Raw genomic sequence first — 24,900 nt, 5'->3', positions numbered from 1 at the left:
AAGTATCGCGATAACTTATCACGATAACGCCCAGCTATGGTAAAGGGAGTGTTTAGTGATTGAATAGGCAAAGCGTGGTGCTCTGAGAGGGCTTGGAAACGTGACGAGAATGAATGAGATGCCTTTTTGAAGAGAGTATATATGAGGGCAGGATTGAGGGAGAGGCAGTTAAGGGAGAACTGTGAAATTAATTAGTAGGGTAGAGAATATGAGAGAGAGAGAGAGAGAGAGAGAGAGAGAACGGTAGGTGCCAAGAGGTGTGGTAGCGATGCCCGGCGCCAGATGGAGGGAAGGAGGAAGTGAGGGCAGGAGAGGAGTCAGTGTGGAGTGCCATGGTGCCACGCTAGGCAGGTAGACACGCGTGCCACCCTTAGCTTGGTGCCACGAGACCCTGGCGGTGAGGAGGTGGTGGTGATCGTGGTTAAGCAGCGCTGGTGGTGGTGCTAGTGGTGGTGAAGTAGTAATGGTTGTTAGTGCTAATAGTGGTGTTGGTGGTGGTGGAAGTGGGGAGGGTGGTGGTGATGATGGTGATGATAGTAGTAGTGGTGGTGGGGTGGTGGTGGTGGTGGTGATAGTGGTGGTGGTGACAGTGATGGTGGTGAGGTGGGAGTTGTGGTGGTGGTGCTCGTGATAGTGGTGGTGGTGGTGATTGTGATAGTGGTGGTGGTGGTGATTGTGATAGTGGTGGTGGTGGTGTTGATAGTGGTGGTGGTGGTGTTGATAGTGGTGGTGGTGGTGTTGATAGTGGTGGTGGTGATGGTGGTGATGATCATGTGCGTTTTTTTTTCTTGGTCAAGTGCGTGAGAAAGTGACTGTGTGTTTGACTGTGTACGTAAGGAATTCAAGCATATATACGTGTTTTTTTTTTGTTTCACACACACACACACACACACACACACACACACACACACACACACAGACTGGAACGCATACTTAACCACTACTGTTCTCATTAGCGGTGAAGTGCTTCTTGCGATGGTGATGATGGTGGTGGTGGTAGTGTTGGTGGTGAGGCTGATGGTGATGGTGATGAGTGTGCTGGTGATGGTAATGGTGCTTAGGGTGGTGGTGCTGGTGGTGGTGATGACGGTAGTGGTGGTGGTGGTGATGGTGGTGATGAGTGTATGGGTGGAGATGATGGTGCTTCTGGTGGTGGTGGTAGTGGTGATGGTGGCGGTGATGAATGTGGTGGTGATGATAGAGGTGTCAAGGGTGGTGGTGGTGGTGGTGGTGAATGTGATGAATGTGTACAAATGTCACGCTTTTTTTTTACCTTTATTTCTTGAAACTGGTATTTTTTGTCATTATTATTATTATTATTATTATTATTATTATTATTATTATTATTATTATTATTATTATTATTATTATTATTATTATTATTATTATTATTATTATTATTATTATTATTATTATTATTATTATTATTATTATTATTATTATTATTATTATTATTATTATTATTATTATTATCATTATCATTATTATTATTATTATTGGCAATGGTGATAATAATAATGATATTTTTTTTCCATTAACATACTTTTATTATCACCACGTTTTTATTGTTATTCTATTTTACTATTTATTTTTATTTTTAGAGCGTTTGCAATTCAATAATCTCAAGGTCTCCCTCGGGTGGTTGTCTTTATATCTTATCGCGTTATTTTCTTTCCTTGTTCCTAACTGTCATTTATAACTTACAACTATTATCTTTTTAATTGGATGTGAGTAGAAAATATTTAAGTACTTTGGGCTGTCCTTTATCCTCGAACGTGCATACTTAATCTTGTCTTTCTTTCTTTCTATTTATCTATCTATCTATCATTCTTTTTCTTTCTTTCTATTTCTTTATTTATTTCTCTTTCTTTCTCCTTTCTTTCTTTTCTTCCTTTCTTTATTACAGTTTCGTCGTTTTCCTTCTCTTTCATATTTATTTACGCACTGCCCACTTGACGTTTACATATCATATTGTTATTCTATTTTGTTTGCCCATCTATTCCGTGTTCATGACTTCCCATCTCCCTCTTTTATCACTTTCATCTTTTTACTCTTTCTCACCTCTTTTTTCCTGTTTGTCTGCATCCCCGTCGCTTCCATCCATCTTCCTTCTTTTGGTAAATTTCTTCTGATCTTTTTCTTTTCTTTTACATTTCTCTCCAACACGAGCAATCTATCCTTCATTTCCTCTTTTCCTTTATCTTCACACATAACTTTTCCTGTCCATATCTTATCATTTTTCCACATAACTTTTCCTGTCCATATCTTATCATTTTTCCACATAACTCTTCCTGTCCCGTATCTTAGCATTTTTCCACATAACTTTTCCTGTCCATATCTTATCATTTTTCCACATAACTTTTCCTGTCCCATATCTTAGCATTTTTCCACATAACTTTTCCTGTCCATATCTTATCATTTTTCCACATAACTTTTCCTGTCCCATATCTTAGCATTTTTCCACATAACTTTTCCTGTCCATATCTTATCATTTTTCCACATAACTTTTCCTGTCCCATATCTTAGCATTTTTCCACATAACTTTTCCTGTCCATATCTTATCATTTTTCCACATAACTCTTCCTGTCCCATATCTTATCATTTTTCCACATAACTTTTCCTGTCCCATATCTTATCATTTTTCCACATAACTTTTCCTGTCCCATATCTTATCATTTTTCCACATAACTTTTCCTGTCCATATCTTATCATTTTTCCACATAACTTTTCCTGTCCCATATCTTATCATTTTTCCACATAACTTTTCCTGTCCCATATCTTATCATTTTTCCACATAACTTTTCCTGTCCCATATCTTATCATTTTTCCACATAACTTTTCCTGTCCCATATCTTATCATTTTTCCACATAACTTTTCCTGTCCCATATCTTATCATTTTTCCACATAACTTTTCCTGTCCCATATCTTATCATTTTTCCACATAACTTTTCCTGTCCCATATCTTATCATTTTTCCACATAACTTTTCCTGTCCATATCTTAGCATTTTTCCACATAACTTTTCCTGTCCATATCTTAGCATTTTTCCACATAACTTTTCCTGTCCATATCTTAGCATTTTTCCACATAACTTTTCCTGTCCCATATCTTATCATTTTTCCACATAACTTTTCCTGTCCATATCTTATCATTTTTCCACATAACTTTTCCTGTCCCATATCTTATCATTTTTCCACATAACTTTTCCTGTCCATATCTTATCATTTTTCCACATAACTTTTCCTGTCCCATATCTTAGCATTTTTCCACATAACTTTTCCTGTCCATTTCTTAGCATTTTTCCACATAACTTTTCCTGTCCATATCTTATCATTTTTCCACATAACTTTTCCTGTCCATATCTTATCATTTTTCCACATAACTTTTCCTGTCCCATATCTTATCATTTTTCCACATAACTTTTCCTGTCCCATATCTTATCATTTTTCCACATAACTTTTCCTGTCCATATCTTAGCATTTTTCTCCCCTTTATTTCTTTCCTCTTCATCCTCCGTGTTTCATTCCTTCATTCATCTTCTTTTTTCTGTTCGTATCACGTTTCCTCTCATACCTCCACCTTTCTCCCCTGTTGTCCTTCCCTCTTCTTTTCCTCTACCTTTTACTCTTATTTTTCCTCCTTCCCTTTCTTCTCATTCGTCTCCCTTCCTTCACTTCTTCCCATTTCCTTTCCTGTTTTCCTTCCCATTCCTCTTCCTTGTATAACATTCACTCTCTTTTCCTCTCTTTCTCCATCCTTCCTTCATCCACTTTCTGTCCATATCACGTTTCCCCTCTTCCACCTTCCTCTTTCTCCCTTTCCTTTCTTTATCTTCCTTCCATCCACCCTCCTTCTTTATCATCCCATAATCTAAATAGCCCTCGTTCCTCTCTTCTCTCTCTGCTCATGGCATTTTTACTTCCTCACGACTCCTTACTCCCCTTTTCCTTTCTCCTCTATGCACCTCCTCCCCCCTGTTGCTGGTTCTCACTCGCGTGCCAAGAATAGCAGACTGCTGGTTGGCACTCCGGCTCACTGACACTTCCCCACGTGGCCCTGGGCTCGCGCGGCGCCAAATTCGATTCATGGTTGATATTGCGTATGCTTTTACCTATTTTTATTTCCGTTTTCTTTTTTCACAGCTCATACTAAGGAAGATAATATTGTTCCTTTGATACACCTTGCATTCTTTCGTCTGAGTACGTGTTTTTGACAGTTTTTCTTCTTTTTCGTTGGTTAATATTCCGAGAGATGGCATAATATGGAAGACAATGATGTTCTTTTGATATCAACAGCACCACATTGTTTCGTTTGAGTTCGTCTTTTTCTTCTTTTCCGTGATATAATACTCTGAGATGTCTTAATACGGAAGGCGATGATGTTCTTTTGATATTAACACCACCACATTGTTTCGTTTGAGTTCGTCTTTTCTTCTTTTCCGTGATATAATACTCTGAGAGATGTTTTAATACGGAAGACAATGATGTTCTTTTGATATTAACACCACCACATTGTTTCATTTGAGTTCCCATTTTCTTCTTTTCGTGGGGATAATTTTCCGAGAGATGACTTAATACGGAAGACGATGATGTTCTTTTGATACTAACAACACCACATTGTTTAGTTTGTCTTGTGTTTTTCTTTTTCTTTTGTGGGATAATACTCCGAGAGATGACTTAATACGGAAGACGATGATGTTCTTTTGATACCAATACCACCACATTCTTTAGTTTAGTTTGTGTTTTTCTTTTTCTTTTGTGGGATAATACTCCGAGAGATGACTTAATACGGAAGACGATGATGTTCTTTTGATACTAATACGACCACATTCTTTAGTTTGTCTATGTTTTTCTTCTTCTTTTGTGGAATAATACCCCGAGATATGACATTATACGCAAGACAGTGATGTTCTTTGATACTAACACCACTGCAATCTTCCATTTGAGTCCGCTTTTTCCGTTTTTTCATAGGCTAATACTGAAAAAAACCGACTTCTTATTTTTTTTTCTTCAACAAAGGAGAGGGCTCAAGGGCAACAAAAGGAGTGTAGAAAAAAAAGCCCGCTACTCACCGCTCCCATACTAGACAAAAGTAAAGAGGGAAAAGTGGCCAAAAGAGAGGTCAATTTCGGGTGGAGAAGTGTCTTGGTTTGGTGGATGATAGGCCCATACGTCAAAAGAGGGAAAGGAGGAGACAAAAAAACGATAATATGTGAGACAGCAGAGGCCTGGAATACCGTACGCACACGAAAAAGGAAAGCAAGGAATTCAGCCACTCGGAAGCAAAATAACAATAATAACAGAGACAGATGGAAGGAGGTAAAGGAAAGGGAAAATGAGGAGCAATAAAGAGGGATAGGAGAGGGAAAAGTAAAAGGGAAGAAGGGTAAAGGAATATGTACAGAGGGAGAGAATGGAAAAGGATAAAACAGGTAAGGAAATGTGAGGAAGTGAAGGAAGGGACTGACGTAATTATACAAATCAAAAGAAAAGCAAGAGAGACAGTCAAAAGGATATTAAAACAAAACAAAAGAGGCTTGATATACGGAAGACAGTTACAGCACCCATCATATTGTTATTGCAGAGAGAGGAAGGACATCATACACACCGAAGGAGGGGGAGTGAAAGAAAACGGCGTGGTAAGAGGGGAACTGAAGGAGATCATAGAAGAGGAAGTGAGGATCAACTCCCACTAAAACCGTAACCATGGCGGAGGACCCTTACCATGTAGACGTGATGTACGACTGGTTCAAGTACAGTATGGTGAGTAGTAGTAGTAGTAGTAGTAGTAGTAGTAGTAGTAGTAGTAATAGTAGTAGTAGTAGTAGTGTATGTGATGTTGAGGTTATCATGATAGAAAATTTTAATCACTCATTTGATGCTAAAATGTTTGGTAATACTGCCATAAAATTGTCCCCATTCCTTTGTTTTGTTGTTTATTGTTGGTTTAAGTTGTATATTGACGGGAAATGGAGGTTATATAACTTGATTTTCTTTGACCTTCCCTCTTTCTTTCTTCCCACTCCCTCCTTCCTTCACTTCTTCCCATTTACTTTCCTGTTTTCCTTCCTTTTCCATTTCCTAACTTTTACTCTTATTTTCCTCTCTCCCTTTCTTCCCATTCGTCTCCCTTCCTCCACTTCTTCCTATTTCTCTTCCTGTTTTCCTTCTTTCTTCTTTTCCTCTACGTACATAACTTTTACTCTTATTTTCCTCTCTCCCTTTCTTCCCATTCGTCTCCCTTCCTTCACTTCTTCCTATTTCTCTTCCTGTTTTCTTTCTTTCTTCTTTTCCTCTACCTATATAACATTTTTCCATATTTTCCTCTCTCCCTTCCCTCCCATTCATCTCCCTTCCTTCACTTCCTCACACTTCCTTTCCTGTTTTATCCTTTTCCATTCTCTCCCTCTGTACATTTTTCTTTACCCTTTTTCCCTTTTCCTTTTCCTTCTCTTATCCCTCTCTATTACTCCTCATTTTCCTTTTCCTTCTCTTCCCTCCATCTACATATTCATTCCTTCGTCTTTATCTTCCTGTTTTTTTCCCTCTTCTTTTTCCTCCCCTTTGTTTTTCCTCTTCATCTTTCTTTTCTTCTTTTCCTATCTGCATTTTTTTTATTTCCTTTCCCGTATCTTATCTTTTCTCTCCTCCTTTCTCTCCCCTCTCCTCTCTAACCCTGTATCCTCTTTTTCCCTCTCTTTTCCTTCTTCTTTTTCCTCCGCCTTGTTCTTGTTCTTTCCTCTTCATCTTTCTTTTTTCTTTTCTCATCTACATTTTTCATTCCCTCCTCTTTCTTACCATTTTCCTCCCCCTTTCTCTCCCCCTTTTCTCTCTTTCCCTATATATATCCTCTTTTTCTCCTTTTCTTCCCTTCGGTTTTTTCCTTATTTTTTCGTCTCCTTCCCTCTCTCTCTCTTCCTATTTCTTTCTTTCTTATTTTTCATTTCTTCCTTCTTTCCTCCCTTCCTTTCTTCCTTTCTTCCCTCTTTTCTTCTTTCTTTTATTACTTTCATCCTTTCCTACCTACCTACCTACCTACCTACCTATCTACCTACCTATCGACCGACCTACCTTTCTCCCTACCTTCCTTCCTTCTTTTCTTCCTTTCCTTCCTTCCTTCCTTCCTTTCTTCCTACCTACTTTCTTACTACCTTCCCACATACCTACCTACATTCTTTACTATCTTCTTTTCCTTCCTTCCTTCCTTCCTTCCTTCCCCCCCCCAACAGACCAAGGCGCCCCCTCACATCATAGATCAGAAGGAATCGAGGAAGTGGAACATTGAATACGTGGAACCCTATGGCAGGTGTGTGTGTGTGTGTGTGTGTGTGTGTGTGTGTGTGTGTGTGTGTGTGTGTGTGTGTGTGTGTGTGTGTGTGTGTGTGTGTGTGTGTGTGTGTGTGTGTGTGTGTGTGTTTTAGAGGTGAATATATAGTACTTGTGTTTGTTTCGTCTTTTTATTGTTATTTTTTATCATTATTCATTTTCATCTTTTTCATTTTTTCATTTTTTTATCGTTTGTTATTTCTTTCATCACTACTTTTATCTCTTTTATCCATATCACTATTTCCTATGCTTTACCTTTTTTCGGTCCTCTGCTGCTGCCCTTCCATCATTCCTCCTCCTTCCCTTCACAACATTCCCATCACCCTTTTCCCTCCTGCCATATAATATTCCCATCACACTTATTTTACCTTTTTCACACCTGTCTACCCCTTCTATCAACCTTCACCTGCTTCTTCCCATCCTCCCATCTCACCCCTTCCCTTTCTGTCATCCTAATCACTTCTTTCCTTTATCTTCCCATTCCTTTTCTACCTCTCTACTTCACATCACACCTTCACACCCCCATCTCTCTTATTCAGTCAGCCTTTCCCCTTCTCTTATCCATCATCACGCTTCATTCCCTCTTCATCTTCATTTTCTCTCTCTTCCCCTTTTCCCTTCTTTTTCTTTCCCTGCGTGTTTTATCTTCCTTTTTTCCTTCTCCTTATCTATATTTTCATTCTCTTTCCTTCTCCCTTCCCCTTCTCTTCTCCATTATCACGCTTCATTTCCTCTTCATCTTTATTTTATCTCCCTTCAACTTTCCCCCTCTCCTTTTTCTTTTCCTACGTGTTTTATCTTCCTTTTTTCCTTCTCCTTATCTATATTTTCATTCTCTTTCCTTCTCCCTTTCTTTCTCCCTTTTCTTCCTTTTCTTCACGCCTATCCTTTCCCATCACTTCTCCCCATCACCTCACCTGTCCCTCTTCCCATCCCAGGTGCACCATCGCCACGCGGGACATCGCTGAGGGAGAGGCCATCTTCGTGGACCACCCCATCGTGACGGGGCCCAAGCAGACCACGGACCTCATCTGCCTCAGCTGCTACAGACAACTCGACTCCTGGGACGCCTGCCAATGCTCCAAGTAAGGGTGGAAAGGAGGGAGGGCGGGAAAGAGAGGGATTGAAAGAGGGTAGAAGGGAGGAGGAGGAGGAGGGAGGGAGGCTAGAGAAGGAGGGGTGATAGAACTGGAGAATAAAGAGAGGAACGGAAGGATGTGAAAAAGATAGATTGGAGGGATTAAAGAAGTAAGAATGGGATGAAGGGGGAGGAAGCAGGAATGAGTGGATGGTAGGATAAAAAATGGGGAATGGGAGGTTTGAATGAGGAGGGGAAAAAGGGAGAAATGGTTAAAGAGATAATGGAGGGTATGCCAACAGGGATGACAGAGGGATGGACAGATGGAAGAGGGAAAGGAAGTGAGAGAGGGTGGATGCCGTTGAAGGAGAGAAGAGAAATAGGGAGGGTGAGAAAGAAGGATAGAAAGAGGTATGGGTGGATGGATGAGAGGGAAGGAATGAGAGAGAGAGTTGATAGGTTTGAGGGAGGATAGGACAGAAAAAACAAAGGGTGGTGCAGAGTGACTGAAAGAGGGAGGGGCGAACGGGGGCTGGAAAGAATGAAAGAGGAAGGACGGATGAAGAAAGTAAGAGGAGAAGGGATGAATAGTTACATACCTGCTTGACTGTGATGGAAGTATATGCACAATTGTGGCGGAGGGCTAATGGATCTTGCAGCCTTTAAATCTAGCAGGCGTGAGGTGGCGATAGTGAAGTAGTGTCCAAGGTAGCGGCAAATATTTATTAAACTGTCTACCTTTCCCTTCACAAGATACTTATTAACCTGTCTACCTTCCCCTTTGCATTTCCCTGATTTGTCCTTTCCCTCGGCAGGTGTGGGTGGCCGCTGTGCTCCAAGGAGTGCGAGACGCGAGGCCACCACCCCCTCGAATGCCGTGTGTTCGCGGCGGCGGGGTACAAGCCGAAGAAGAGCGACTTTAGCGAGGATATATTCATGTACGAGTTTATGCTGCCTCTCAGGTGTGTGGTGGGGGGGCAGGGAGGGAAGAAGGGAGGGAGGGAGGGAAGTAGGAGGAGACTAAAGGACAGAGGGAGAAGGAGGATTAAAGGAAGTGCAGGATGAGAGGGAGAATGAAGAGCTAAGTAAGGGGAAGATAGAAGGATAGAGAAAAAGAGAGGGGATGAGGTGAGGGAAGTAGGATGGAAGGAAGGAATAGAAAGGAGGAGGAAGAAAGGGAGGGTGAAGAAGTGTAAGGGGAATATATGTGTGTATGGAAGAGAGCAGAGGTGAGGAAAGTAGAAGAGAAGGGAGGAAAAGAGAGAGTGAAGAGCGGTCATTATATATGTGTTCATGTGGAGGGGGCGTAGGTGAGAGAAGCAGGAGGGAAGGGAGAATTAGGGAGGTGAAGAACAAAAACGTAGAAGGGGAGGGAGGGAGGGAGGGACAGATGTAACGAAAATCAAAGTTGGATAAGGAGAAGATTGCGTCTGATTTGTGAGTGGTGTGTGTGGTGTGACAAGACTATGGCGATAAAGAGTTATATAAGTTGGGTTGAGTGAGGAGGTGTATTTTGAGGAAGAAGCAAGGAGGGGGATAGAGAAATTAGGAGAAAGTACTGAATTGCGTTGAGTGAGTAGGTGTTTTGAAAAGGAGTAAGAATGAAGACTGAGTGAGAATGTGAGTGTGCCAAGTGTAAAAGAGTGGGAGGAAGATGGAATAGTGACAGGAAGGAGGGAGTATTCAATCAGTTCGAATGAGGATCTGCTGAAAAATTGAAGAGGAAGAAAGGCTGAGTAAATGAAGGTGTGTGATAAGGGAGGAGAGAAATAGAGAGGGAAGGAAGAGGGGATAGAAAAGAAGAAGGAAGGATAGTTGAGTGAGAAGGAAGAATGAAGCTTGACTGGGTGAGGGTCTGTGTGTTATGAAGTGTGAGAGAGAGAAGGAAGGAAGATGGAAGAAATAGAGAAAATATTGAAAGAGTTTGAGTAAGGATGTGTTGGATAAGGGAGGAAGAATGAAGATTGATTGGATGAGGCAGAGAGAAAGAAAGAAGGTAAAATATATGTAGAAAGGAGTAAGTACTAATTGATTGGGTCAGGGTGTATGTGACGAGGAATGAGAGGTCAGGAAGAGGAGTCAGGTTGGTAAATCAGGACACCTCTCCTCCCGAAATTGACCTACTATATTTCGGCCACTCCTCTAACTCTTTATAGGAGCAGTGAGTAACGGGCTTTTTTTCACAGTTGTTACCTTTTTTTATGAACAGCTCTCTGCTGTAAAAAAAAAAAATCACTCCCTTGAATAATAGTGTGAGTGAATCTGTGTGAGTGAGTCGGTACTAGGTGGATGGGGGGCTACGTACACCCTTACCAAACCTTCCTTCTTCCTCCTCAGATGTTTTTGCCTGAGCTCGACGGACCCCAAGAAGTGGGCGACGATGATGGCCATGGAGAGCCACAATGACCTGAGGCGCGGCACGGAGCTTTGGGAGAGGGAGCAGGTGAGGCGAGGAGGCAGAGGGGAAGGAACAGGGCGTGTGATTCCTCTCCTATAGAAGGCCTTGGTGCTGCAGGTCGAGTGGAGGGTGGAGTAGCGACTGAAGGAGGAGGAGGAGGAGAGGGGATTGACAGAGTGAGGAGGAGGATTAGTAGAAGGAAGAGGAGAAGAGTGGACTGAAGAAGGTGTGGTTGAGAGGTGAAATGATAGGAAAGAGGGTAAAGAGGAGAGGGGATTGGCAGAGTGAGGAGGAGGATTAGTAGAAGGAAGAGGAGAAGAGTGGATTGAAGAAGGTGTGGTTGAGAGATGGAATGACAGGAAAGAGGGTAAAGAGGAGAGGGCGAAGAGGGGTTGAAGGAGAGTGAGGAGGAGGTGGAGGGGGGAGGAGGGCATGCATAAGATGGAGAAGTAGCATCAGGGGAAGGATGGTGAAGAAAAGAGGGCGTGAGAGAAGAGGATAGAGAGACGAGGTTGAGGGTGAGAGAGGAGAAGGAGAACGGCCGAGAAAAAGGTACCAAATATATGAATGAGAAAAGAGGAGGGGAAGGGGAAGGAGAGAAGGTAAGAAGAGGGGTAAAAGGGTGAGGAAGAGAAGGGAAAAGGGCAGAGTAGGAGGAGATTATGAAGGTACAGAGGAGAAAAGGAGAGGAAAGAGAGGAGGAAGAAAAAGGGGTAAGGGGGTGAGGAAGAGAAGAGAAAAGGGCAGAGTAGGAGGAGGTTATGAAGATACAAAGGAGAAAAGGAGAGGAAAGAGAGGAGGCAGGAGGGTGATGAAACGAGGGGAAAAGGTAGGATGAGAAGGTGATGGAGATTAGGAGAAGAAAACAAGAGGTTAAGAGGGAGGAGAGGAGAGTAGAAAAGGAGTTACTGAACGAGGAAGAGAAGGAAAAAAAGGGAGAGTAGGAGGTCATGAAGGTAAGGGGAAAAGGAGAGGGTAAGTGGAAAGAAAGGAAGTTAAAAAAAAAGGTTGGATGGGTGGGGAAAGGAAAAGGAAAGTGGTTATGTGGGGAAAAGAGGAGAGCGAAAAAAAGTTTCAGGATGAGGAAGAGATAGGAGAGAAAAAGAGACCGAGTTACCTCCCACCTTCCCTTTTCTCTCCCTCTCTCCGTAAATGGAAAGAAAGGAAGTAAAAAAGAAAAAAGGTTGGATGGATGAGGAAAGGAAAAGGAAAGTGATTATATGGGGAAGAGAGGAGAAAACCTTTTTCTTCTGTGAAAGTGGAAAGAAAGGAGCAGTTGAATGGGTGGGGAAAAGGAAAAAGGGAAAAAAGGAAATAAATTAGGAAGAAAAGAGAGAAAAAAAAGAGTTTCAGGACGAGGAAAAGAGAGCAGAGAAAAAGAGTGAGTTACCTTCCACCTTCCCTTTTCTCTCCCTCCCTCCGTGTTATTCTCTCCCTCCCTCCGTGTTACTCTCTCCCTCCCTCCGTGTTACTCTCTCCCTCCCTCCGTGTTACTCTCTCCCTCCCTCCGTGTTACTCTCTCCCTCCCTCCGTGTTACTCTCTCCTCCTCCGTTACTCTCTCCTCCTCCGTGTTACTCTCTCCTCCCTCCGTGTTCTCTCTCCCTCCTCCGTGTTACTCTCTCCCTCCCTCCGTGTTACTCTCTCCTCCCTCCGTGTTACTCTCCCTCCTCCGTGTTACTCTCTCCTCCCTCCGTGTTACTCTCTCTCCTCCCTCCGTGTTACTCTCTCCTCCTCCGTGTGAGTCTCTCCCTCCCTCCGTGTTACTCTCTCCCTCCCTCCGTGTTATTCTCTCCCTCCCTCCGTGTTACTCTCTCCCTCCCTCCGTGTTACTCTCTCCCGCCCACCCTGTTACTCTCTCCTCCTCCGTGTTACCTCTCTCCTCCCTCCGAGTTACTCTCTCCCTCCCTCCGTGTAACTCTCTCCTCCTCCGTGCTCTCTCCCTCCCTCCGTGTTACTCTCTCCCTCCTCCATTACTCTCTCACTCCCTCCGTGTTACTCTCTCCCTCCCTCCGTGTTACTCTCTCCCTCCCTCCGTGTAACTCTCTCCCTCCCTCCGTGTTACTCTCTCCCTCCCTCCGTGTTACTCTCTCCCTCCCTCCGTGTTACTCTCTCCCTCCCTCCGTGTTACTCTCTCCCTCCCTCCGAGTAACTCTCTCCCTCCCTCCGTGTTACTCTCTCCTCCTCCGTGTTACTCTCTCCCCTCCCTCCCGTATTACTCTCTCCCTCCCTCCGTGTTACTCTCTCCCTCCCTCCGAGTAACTCTCTCCTCCTCCGTATTACTCTCTCCCTCTCCGTGTTACTCTCTCCCTCCTCCGTACTCTCTCCCTCCCTCCGTGTAACTCTCTCCTCCCTCCGTGTTATTCTCCCTCCCTCCGTGTTACTCTCTCCCTCCCTCCGTATTACTCTCTCCCTCCCTCCGTGTTACTCTCTCCCTCCCTCCGTTTTACTCTCTCCCTCCCTCCGAGTTACTCTCTCCTCCCTCCGTACTCTCTCCTCCCTCCGTGTTACTCTCTCCTCCCTCCGTGTTACTCTCTCCCTCCCTCCGGATTACTCTCTCCCTCCCTCCATGTTACTCTCTCCTCCCTCCAGTATTACTCTCCCTCCCTCCGTGTAACTCTCTCCCTCCCTCCATGTTATCTCTCCCTCCTCCGTGTTACTCTCCCTCCTCCGTGTTACTCTCCCTCCCTCCGTATTACTCTCTCCCTCCCTCCGTGTTACTCTCTCCCTCCCTCCGTGTTACTCTCTCCCTCCCTCCGTATTACTCTCTCCCTCCCTCCGTGTTACTCTCTCCCTCCCTCCGAGTAACTCTCTCCCTCCCTCCGTATTACTCTCTCCCTCCCTCCGTGTTACTCTCTCCCTCCCTCCGTGTTACTCTCTCCCTCCCTCCGTGTTACTCTCTCCCTACCTCCATGTTACTCTCTCCTCCTCCGTGTTACTCTCTCCCTCCCTCCGTGTTACTCTCCTCCTCCGTGCTCTCTCCCTCTCCTCCGTGTTACTCTCTCCCTCCTCCGTGTTACTCTCTCCTCCCTCCGCGTTACTATCTCCCTCCCTCCGCGTTACGCTCTCCCTCCCTCCGTGTTACTCTCTCCCTCCCTCCGTGTTACTCTCTCCCTCCCTCCGTGTTACTCTCTCCCTCCCTCCGTGTTACTCTCTCCCTCCCTCCGTGTTACTCTCTCCCTCCCTCCGTGTTACTCTCTCCCTCCCTCCGTGTTACTCTCTCCCTCCCTCCGTGTTACTCTCTCCCTCCTCCGTGTTATTCTCTCCCTCCCTCCGTGTTACTCTCCTCCCTCCGTGTTACTCTCTCCTCCTCCGTGTTACTCTCTCCTCCTCCGTGTTACTCTCTCCTCCCTCCGTGTTACTCTCTCCTCCCTCCGTGTAACTCTCTCCTCCCTCCGTGTAACTCTCTCCCTCCTCCGTGTTACTCTCTCCTCCCTCCGTGTTACTCTCTCCCTCCTCCGTGTCTCTCTCCCTCCTCCGTGTTACTCTCTCCTCCCTCCGTCAGCCTCTCTCCCTCCCTCCGTGTTACTCTCTCTCCCTCCGTGTTACTCTCCCCTCCCTCCGTGTTACTCTCCCTCCCTCCGTGTTACTCTCTCCTCCCTCCAGTAACTCTCTCCTCCCTCCGTGTTACTCTCTCCCTCCCTCCGTGCCTCTCTCTCCCTCCCTCCGTGTCTCTCCCTCCCTCCGTGTCCTCTCCCTCCTCCGTGTTACTCTCTCCTCCGTGTTACTCTCCCTCCCTCCGTGTTACTCTCTCCTCCCTCCGTATTACTCTCCCTCCTCCGTGTTACTCTCTCCCTCCTCCGTGTAACTCTCTCCTCCCTCCGTACTCTCTCTCCTCCCTCCGTGTTACTCTCTCCCTCCTCCGTGTTACTCTCTCCTCCCTCGTGTTACTCTCTCCTCCCTCCGTATTACTCTCTCCCTCCCTCCATTACTCTCTCCCTCCCTCCGTGTTACTCTCTCCTCCCCTCCGTGTTATTCTCTCCCTCCTCCTCCGTGTTACTCTCTCCTCCTCCGTGTTCTCTCCCTCCCCTCCGTGTTACTCTCCCTCCCTCCCGTGTTACTCTCTCCTCCCTCCGTGTTACTCTCTCCCTCCTCCGTGTTACTCTCTCCTCCTCCGTGTTACTCTCTCCTCCCTCCGTGTTACTCTCTCCTCCTCCGTGTTACTCTCTCCTCCCTCCGTGTTACTCTCTCCTCCCTCCGTGTTATTCTCTCTCCTCCCTCCGTTACTCTCTCCCTTCCTCCGTGTTACTCTCTCCCTCCCTCCGTCTTACTCTCCTCCCTCCGTGTTACTCTCTCCTCCCTCCGTGTTACTCTCCCTCCCTCCGTGTTCTCTCTCTCCTCCTCCGTGTTACTCTCCCTCCCTCCGTGTTATTCTCTCCCTCCCTCCGTGTTACTCTCTCCCTCCCTCCGTGTAACTCTCTCCCTCCCTCCGTGTAACTCTCTCCCTCCCTCCGTGTTACTCTCTCCCTCCCTCCGTATTACTCTCTCCCTCCCTCCGTGTAACTCTCTCCCTCCCTCCGTGTTACTCTCTCCCTCCCTCCGTATTACTCTCTCCCTCCCTCCGTGTTACTCTCTCCCTCCGTCCGTGTTCTCTCCCTCCCTCCGTGTTACTCTCTCCCTCCCTCCGTGTTACTCTCTCCCTCCCTCCGAGTAACTCTCCCTCCTCCGTGTTACTCTCCTCCTCCGTGTTACTCTCTCCTCCCTCCGTGTTACTCTCTCCCCTCCCTCCGTGTCTCTCCCTCCCTCCTCCTCTCTCTCCTCCTCCGTGTTACTCTCTCCCTCCGTATTACTCTCTCCCTCCCTCCGTGTTACTCTCTCCCTCCCTCGGTTTTACGCTCTCCCTCCCTCCGTGTTACTCTCTCCCTCCCTCCGTGTTACTCTCTCCCTCCCTCCGTGTTACTCTCTCCCTCCCTCCGAGTAACTCTCTCCCTCCCTCCGTGTTACTCTCTCCCTCCCTCCGTGTTACTCTCTCCCTCCCTCCGAGTAACTCTCTCCCTCCCTCCGTGTTACTCTCTACCTCCCTCCCTGTTACTCTCTCCTCCCTCCGTATTCTCTCCCTCCCTCCGTGTTACTCTCTCCCTCCCTCCGTGTAACTCTCTCCCTCCCTCCGTGTAACTCTCTCCCTCCCTCCGTGTTACTCTCTCCCTCCCTCCGTATTACTCTCTCCCTCCCTCCGTGTTACTCTCTCCCTCCGTGTAACTCTCTCCCTCCCTCCGTGTTACTCTCTCCCTCCCTCCGTATTACTCTCTCCCTCCCTCCGTGTTACTCTCTCCCTCCCTCCGTGTAACTCTCTCCCTCCCTCCGTGTAACTCTCTCCCTCCCTTCCCCAGTTAAACGTTGTGGACTACCTTCGCGGCAAACTGAAGCTGAAGGCGGACGAAGAACTCCTACACTCCATCACCGGGATTCTGGACGTCAACTGTCATGAAGTTCGCAGCAACATACCTGGTGAGTGCGTGTGTGTGCGTGCGTGAGGGAGTGCGTGTGTGTGTGTGAGGGGTACAGAGAGGGAGGAAGAGTGCGTGAGGATTTGGATGTGCAGGCAAAGGTGAGGAGTTGATAAGGGAGAGAGAGAGAAGGGAGAGAGAAAGAAGCATAGCGCATGTGTTTGAGTGGGTGAAAAGAGAGGAAAGCGACGAAGAAAAGTAGAATAACTGTAGGTAATAAAATATACAGGCAGAGAAACTTCCCATTCATTTAATTTAGCCTTTACTAACATTTTCCTCCGTTCCTACAATCCACCACTCCCTCCCTCACCCCAATCCACCACTCCCTCCCTCCCTCACTCGAATCCAACACTCCCTCCCTCACTCCAATCCACCACTCCCTCCCTCCCTCACTCGAATCCAACACTCCCTCCCTCACCCCAATCCACCACTCCCTCCCTCCCTCACTCGAATCCAATACTCCCTCCCTCACCCCAATCCAACACTCCCTCCCTCACCCCAATCCACCACTCCCCACCTCACCCCAATTCAACACTCCCTCCCGCACCCCAATTCAACACTCCCTCCCTCCTCATCCGCATCCTCCACGCAGGCACCAAGGAGCAGTACTTCATCCGCGGCGTGTATCCCCTCTGCGCCATGATGTCCCACTTCTGCCGCAACAACACGCACCACACGCTGATGGACGACATGACCATGGTGGTGATCGCCTCCACGCCCATCAAGAAGGGCGAGCAGATCACAGGTGGGAAGACAGGTGTATGAGGGGAGGGGGCTGACTTTTTTTAATATAGACTCAGGTAAGAAGACAGGTGTAGGTTCGGACTTTTTTTTCTTTTTTTATTCTTTTTCTTTTTGCATGCAGATCACAGGTGAGAAGACAGGTGTAAGAGGGGAGAGGGCTGACTTTTTTTTAATATAGACTCTCAGGTAAGAAGACAGGTGTAGGTTCTGACTGTTTTTTTTTTTTTTTTACATGCAGATCGCAGGTAAGAGGACAGGTGTATGGGCCGAGTGATTTTCTTCTTCTTTTTTCTTTTTTTTCATGTATACTCTTAAAATGTTCTCAGTGGTATTACTGTTATTAAGCCCATACATTTTTTTTACTCTGTCTTTCAAGGGTATGAGGGAATTTTTTTTTTTGCACGTATACTCTTAAAAATGTTTTCACTGGTATTATTATTTTTAACCCCACACATTTTTTTCTCTCTCACGTTCAGTTACATATTTTTCTATTCTCAACTTGCCTGAACTATATAAAGAAGACAAGAATATAGATAGATGAGGATAAAATAATGAGGATAGGTAAGAATATGGTTTAAGAAAAGGGAGAAAAGCGTGATCTACTCATTATCCATCATTTTCTCTGCATTTGTCTATCTCTAGCTGTATCGTCGTCCTCTCATCCACATATCAGCATCCACTCATCCATCTCAAGTTCAAGCTTCATCCTCGTCCTCCTCCACCCACCACACAACTACCTTCACCCACATCCTTTTTCTCTCTTTTACTTTCTCACCCTCATCCACTCATTCAGCATCTTCCTCTATTGACTTCTTTATCTCATCTATTTCATCATCTCTTCCCCTATCATCAACAGCTTCTTCTTCCCCCACTCATCTCCCTTCCTTCCTTCACTGCGTTCTACATCCATTCCTGTTTTCTTTATCTCTTCTCTCCTTTTATTCTTCTTCCTTCACCCTCTTCCCCTTTTAAATTTCCTTCATCCTCTCCTTTATTTTCACACTCAGCCTTTCCCTCACCCTCATCCACCCATCATTCTTTCCTTTCACTCCTTTATCACAGACATCTATCCACATTCTCTCCATTGCATGTCATTTATTCATCAATCTCAACCACTAACCTCAACTTCTTCTTCACCCCAACACAGCCACCCACAGCCACCCACGCCCACATCCATATACAACCTCTTATCTCTTATAAACTCTAACGACCCACCCATCTTCATCCATTCATCCATTTCAACCCTTAACCTCAACTTTTCTTCTTCCTCCCCAACACATCCACCTACACCCACATCCATATACAACCTCTTACCTCTTACAAACCCTAACCACCCACCTTCATCCATTCATCCATTTCAGCCCTTGACCTCAACCTCTTCTTCACCCACAACACAGCCACCCACCCCACATCCATATACAACCTCTTATCTCTTACAAACCTTAACCACCCCCTTCATCCATTCATCCATTTCAGCCCTTGACCTCAACCTCTTCTTCACCCACAACACAGCCACCCACACCCACATCCATATACAACCTCTTATCTCTTACAAACCCTAACGACCCACCCAGCTTCATCCATTCATCCATTTCAACCCTTAACCTCAACTTTTCTTCTTCCTCCCCAACACAGTCACCCACACCCACATCCATTTCAGCCCTTAACCTCAACTTTTCTTCCCCTCCCCCCCAACACAGCCACCTACACACACATACTCTCCGCCACCACCGAGCGTCGCAAACACCTCCGCTACGGGAAGTTCTTCGACTGTGCGTGTGCCCGGTGCAGCGACCCCACCGAGCTCGGGACTTACTTCGGGGCCCTCAAGTGCTCGCAGCCCGGATGTGGCGGCTCCATCCTGTGCACCGACCCGCTGATCCCCACCAACGATGCTCCCTGGGCGTGCGACAGGTGCAAATATCAGGTGAGGAGAGGGGGAGAGTCGAGGATTAGGTAGGAGGGTAGGTAGGTAGACAGGTTGGTAGCAGGTAGGTGGGTAAGTAGGGAGTCAGGGGTTGGGTAGGTATATTTATATGGAAGTAGGTTACGTTGTACAGGTGGTGATTGGTGTATGGATGGTTAAGGAGGCATATAGATAGTTTTTTTTAATTTTTTTACAGCAGGGGAGGGCAAAAAAACAACAAGAAAACAGCAGCGGATGAGGTCAATTTCGGGTGGAAGAGATCAATTTCTGGTGGAAGAGGTCAATTTCTGGTAGAAGAGGTCGATTTCGGGTGGAAGAGGTCAATTTCGGGTGGAAGAGGTCAATTTCGGTTGGAAGAGGTCAAATTCGGGTGGAAGCGGTAAATTTCGGGTGGAAGAGGTCAATTTCGGGTGGAAGAGGTCAATTTCGGGTGGAAGAGGTCAATTTCGGGTGGAAGAGGTCAATTTCGGATGGAAGAGGTCAATTTCGGGTGGAAGAGGTCAATTTCGGGTGGAAGAGGTCAATTTCGGGTGGAAGAGGTCAATTTCGGGTGGAAGAGGTCAATTTCGGGTGGAAGAGGTCAATTTCGGGTGGAAGAGGTCAATTTCGGGTGGAAGAGGTCAATTTCGGGTGGAAGAGGTCAATTTCGGGTGGAAGAGGTCAATTTCGAGTGGAAGAGGTCAATTTCGGGTGGAAGAGGTTAATTTCGGGAGGGAGAGGGCAATTTCGGGTGGAAGAGGTCAATTTCGGGAGGAAGAGGTTAATTTCGTGTGGAAGAGGTTAATTTCGGGTGGAAGAGGTCAATTTCGGGTGGAAGAGGTCAGTTTCGGGTGGAAGAGGTCAGTTTCGGGTGGAAGAGGTCAATTTCGAGTGGAAGAGGTCAATTTCGGGTGGTAGGGGTCAATTTCGGATGGAAGAGGTCGATTTCGGGTGGAAGAGGTCAATTTCGGGTGGAAGAGGTCAGTTTCGGGTGGAAGAGGTCAGTTTCGGGTGGAAGAGGTCAATTTCGGATGGAAGAAGTCGATTTCGGGTGGAAGAGGCCAGTTTCGAGTGGAAGAGGTCAATTTCGGGTGGAATAGGTTAATTTCGGGTGGAAGAAGTTAATTTCGGGTGGAAGAGGTCAGTTTCGAGTGGAAGAGGTCAATTTCGGGTGGAAGAGGTCAGTTTCGGGTGGAAGAGGTCAATTTCGGGTGGGAGAGGTTAATTTCGAGTGGGAGAGGTCAATTTCGGGTGGAAGAGGTTTGGTTGGGCTGGTGGTGATTGGTGTATAGATGGTTAGGTAGGTAGTTAGGTAGGCTGATTAGGTTGACTGGTAGTGATGGGCTTATAAGTGGTTAGGTAAGTAGGTATGAGAAGGTGTGTGAGTATATAGGTATGTATAAGTTTGTAGGTATATGTGTAGGTATGAAAGTTGTAAAGGTGTGGAAAGGTGGTTAGGTAGGTAAGTAGGTAGGTAGGCAGGTAGGTAGGCATAGGGTAGTGGGTATTGATGAATATTTGGATGAGGGGAGGGATACTGTGAAAAATTGATTGAAGGTGAAAAGAATGAGAGAACAGGGGAAGGGAGAGCCAGAGAAAAGGGAAGGGGAAGTGTGTGTGTGTGTGTGTGTGTGTGTGTGTGTGTGTGTGTGTGTGTGTGTGTGTGTGTGTGAGTGTGAGTGTTAGTGTTAGTGTGTGAGTGTGAGTGTGAGTGTTAGTGTGAGTGTCTGTGTGTGTGTGTATGTGTGTGTGTGTGAGTGTGAGTGTTAGTGTTAGTGTGTGAGTGTGAGTGTGAGTGTTAGTGTGAGTGTCTGTGTGTGTGTGTGTGTGTGTGTGTGTGTGTGTGTGTGTGTGTGTGTGTGTGTTCTCCCTACCTCTCCACCCTTTCTCCCTCTCTCACGCTCTCCCCTCCTCTTGCATCCGTCCTCTCTCCTCTCGTTTCCGTTCTCCTGTTCACCCCACTTCCACCTCTCCCTCTTCCTCACTCTTTCCCCTTATCATCCCTTCCCTCCTCTCCTTCCCCCTCCCTCCCTTCCCTTTCATTCACACCTGAGCACACATTACACACTTCACTATCAGTCAGTGTGTCACCCCCTCCCCCTTCCCCTCTCTCCCCTTCCTCCCCTGTATAACTAATCACCCTTCCCTCACTCACCCCACCTTCCTTCACGCCTCCTCACACCTGTACACACAAACACACACCTGCGTCTCTTGCTCTCAGGTTAAAAAAAGGGGAAACTATATTATTTTTTTTGGATTGGTGAATATTTTTTGTGTTATTTCAGTACTATTCTCTGTATCGGCATTTTGTATACCTACTTTTCATTCAGTTATATTCTTCGTTTCTCTTATTATTCCCATCCATCTCTTTCAGTCTTTTCCTAACCTTTTCCCTTTCTGTTTTTTTTTCTTATTGTAACCTTTCCCGCTTTCCTGTTCAGTCTCCTTTTCTTTTATTGATGTTCCTCGCGTCCTCTCCTTTCTTTCTTCCCGTTATTGTGTCCTTTCTTTATGTTTTTATTTTATTCCTTTATCCTCCATATAGTTCCCTCCTCTCTGTTCCTTCCTTATATCGCTCTTTACTTCCTCCTCCATCGTTCATCTAATCCTCTCCTCCTCTCTGTCTCTATCTCTTGTCTTTCTTTTCCTCCTCTATCCTCCTCTATTCATTTCTTCTCTTCTCGTATCTTATCCTTTCCTCTCATCCTTCCTCTTTTATCTTCTTCATCTCACCATTTTTATTCTTATTGCTCATTCCTTTCCTCTCATCCCGCCTCTTCTTCCCCCTTCATCTCATTCCTCTTCTTATTGCTTATTCCTGTCCCTCTCTTCCTACATCCTCTTCTTTCTTTTCCTCACACCGTTTTCCTTCTCCTTGCTCGTATCTTTTCCTCCCTTCCTACTTTTCGTTCTCTTCCTCCTTCTTCCATTCATCGTTTTCCTTCTCCTTGCTCGTACCTTTTCCTCCCTTCCTACTTTTCGTTCTCTTCTTCCTTCTTCCACTCATCGTTTTCCTTCTTCTTGCTCGTAACTTTTCCTCCCTTCCTGTCTCATGTCTCTTCTCTAGAAAAAAAGAAAAGGCAACAGAGTGAGAAGCAGAAAAAGAAGCAGAAGAAGAAACAGAAAAATAAAAATAAATAACTGTAAAGGAAGCAGATGCAGAAACGGAAGCAAAAAAAGAAACAGAAAAAGAAATGGAATAAGAGAAAGAAAAGAGAAAGACAAAGAAGACAAAGAAGAAGAAGAAGAAGAAGAAAAAGAAAAAGAAGAAGAAGAAGAAGAAGAAGAAGAAAAAGGAGAAGCATAATACTCCCTTACCTCCCTTACTTCTCTTTCTCTCTCATTTACTCTCTTCCTTCATGTGTTCCTTCTTTACTCTCACTCTTTCTCCTCTCATGCCTCCAGCCCTTTGCTCATCCTTCCTCATCCATCTCTCTTTCTTTCTTCTTCATCCTCTCCGTTATGTTATGGATGTCTTATCTCTTTTCCTTGCTCTTCCTTTTTTCATCCTTTCTCATCTTCACTTCCCTTCTCTCCCTCATCCTCTTTCATGCATTCCTCACCTGTTTTTTTTGTTTTGTTTTTCTGTTTATTTTTTGTTTGTTTATTTTTCTTTTCATTCTGTTTTTTTTTTGTCTGTTTTTGTTTCTTATTATGTTTCTTATTATGTTTCTTATTGTTTCCTATTGTTTCTTATTCCATTCCTTACTCTCATTCCTTCCATTCAAACCTCCCTCATTTCCTGAACTACCTAACTTCATGCACTTTTACTCTCACCTTCTCCTCTCCCTCACCTACCTCCTCTCACCTGTCTCCCTTTTGCAGGTGGCCTCGGTGACGGTGGAGCGGCTCAACAAGATGGTGTACTGGGAGCTGCGGGAGGCGGGCGAGGAGGACCCGGCCAAGATTGAGGCGCTGATCCGGAAGTACCAGTATGTGCTGCACCCCCAACACTTCCATATGGTGGGGATGAAGCACACGCTGTCCCAGGTGAGTGAGGGGAGGGGGGATGGGAGTGGGATGCAGGGTTGCTAAATTATCGTATTAACCACATATCGTATCTATCATTTTTATGCCTCCAATTCTCGTACCAACACAAGTAACGCGAGAAAATCAAAGTTAGTGCTAAAACTGTTGAATATTGATGTTTTTCGTTTTGTTGTTATAATTATCGGTCAGCAACTACGAAAATGAAATGCGATGAGTACGATAATTTGGCAACGCTGGTGGGATGAGAAGTAGAGGAGAGTTACAAGAGGGTAAGGTCGAAGGAAGAGAAGGAGGAAAAGTAGGAGAGGAGTTACATGAGGAGGAGGATTAAGAGACGTGGGAGAAGGGAAATTAGAAGAAGAGTTACAGAAGAGAGTAGAGGAGGTGAAAAAGGAAGGGGAAGGAGAAGTTAGATAGGAGTTACAGAATACAGAATAATGAGTAGAAGGAGAAATAGGAGGAGAAATGGGAGAAGGAGAACTGGAGAAGAGCTATAGGAGGAGGAGGAAGAAAAAGTTACAGCATGAAGGGCAGGAGGAGGATTAATAGGAAAGAGAGGAACAGAAGAGAGGAGGAGAAATGAGAGGAGAAAGAGGAAAAAAATAACAGGAAGAAAGAGTGGGGAGGAGAAAGAGGAAGAAAGGAGAAGCAAGATAAGCGTTACAGAAGGCAGAGTAGGAGGAGGAGAAATAGGAGGAGAAACAGGAGGAGAAACGGGAAAGGAGGAGAGGAGATACAGAAAGAAGAGTAAAGTGGAAGGATGAGAAATATGAAGAGAAATGGGAGGAGGAAAAGGAGAAGAAGAATTACAGGAGGAAAAGTAGGAGGAGGAGGAGAAATAGAAGAAGTGGGAGGAGAAGAAGGAGGAGGAGAAGTAGAGAAGTTACAGAAGGAAGAATAGGAGAATGAGAAATATGATGAGAAATGGGAGAAGGAGGAGAACGAGAAGAATTACAGAAGGAAGAGTAGGAGGAAGAGGAGAAATAGGAAAAGTGGGAGGAAAAGAAGGAAGAGGAGAAGTAGAGAAGTGACAGAAGGAAGAATAGGAAGTGGGAGAAATGTGAGCAGAAATGGGAAAAGAAGGAGAAGTAGATTTACAGGAGGAAGAGTAAGAGGAGGAGAAATAGGAGGAGAAATGGGAGGAAGAGGAGAAGAAGAATTACAGTAGGAAGAGTAGGAGGAGGAGGTGAAATAGAAGAAGTGGGAGGAGGAGAAAAAGGGAGGAGAAGTAGTGGAGTTACAAAAGGAGGAGAAAGGGGAGAGGCGTTGCAGAGGGAAGACCAAGCTGTGTAATCCTGTATGTGTATATCTGTCTCTGCATACGCATTGCCTCTCCTCTTTCACATGTCCGGTTCGCTATATCATTTTTCTCTCTCTGTGTGTAGTCCTGTGTGTGTGTTTCCTCTCTTCATCATGTGCTCGGTCGGTTGTATCTTACGAGTATTTCCATCTGTGTATTTATGTTTGTTTATCCATTTCAGTGTCTATATTGTCTCTCCCATACAGATGTTCGGTCGGCAGTATATTGTTTCTCTGTTTGTTCTTCTGTGCGTGTCTGTATGTCTATCTTTCTGTCTATCTATCTATCTATCTATCTATCTATCTATCTCCCCTTCAGATGTACGGTCGGCTGCCGGAGTACTCGCTGGGGGCCCTGACGGAGGCGCAGCGCAGGCGGATGGTGGAATGTTGCTGGACCTTCCTGCGGGTGCTGGAGGTGATAGACCCGGGGATATCCAGGCTGAGAGGTGAGCAGGGGTGGAGGAGGAGGAGGAGGATATGAGCAGGGGGAGGAGGTGGTGGAGGAGGAGGAGGAGGAGAAGGAGGAGGAGGAGGAACACAAAGGAACACAAAGGAAGATCAAACAATACCCCTGTGTCCACCCCAAAAACTTAACCGCATTGTTTTCACTATATTACCTTACGCAATTTCTTTCCCATCCCTCCCCAAGCTCTTATCCTCAGCGCGCCATTATCTTCACTCCATTTGGTTATCCCTCTGCCCCGAACACACC

At 45.6% G+C, this 24,900-nt stretch overlaps 1 pseudogene; it reads left to right on the top strand.

Moving 5' to 3' along the window:
• The first annotated feature begins 277 nt into the window (after positions 1-277).
• The window catches only part of LOC126998367 (SET domain-containing protein SmydA-8-like), a 34,820-nt pseudogene continuing 10,197 nt past the window's right edge, over positions 278-24,900 (top strand).

This window comes from Eriocheir sinensis, chromosome 14, assembly GCF_024679095.1.
Source record: "Eriocheir sinensis breed Jianghai 21 chromosome 14, ASM2467909v1, whole genome shotgun sequence".
NCBI lineage: Eukaryota > Metazoa > Arthropoda > Malacostraca > Decapoda > Varunidae > Eriocheir > Eriocheir sinensis.
The sequence above is the reverse complement of the archived record's forward strand: the minus strand, read 5'-3'. Positions and strand labels throughout refer to the sequence as shown.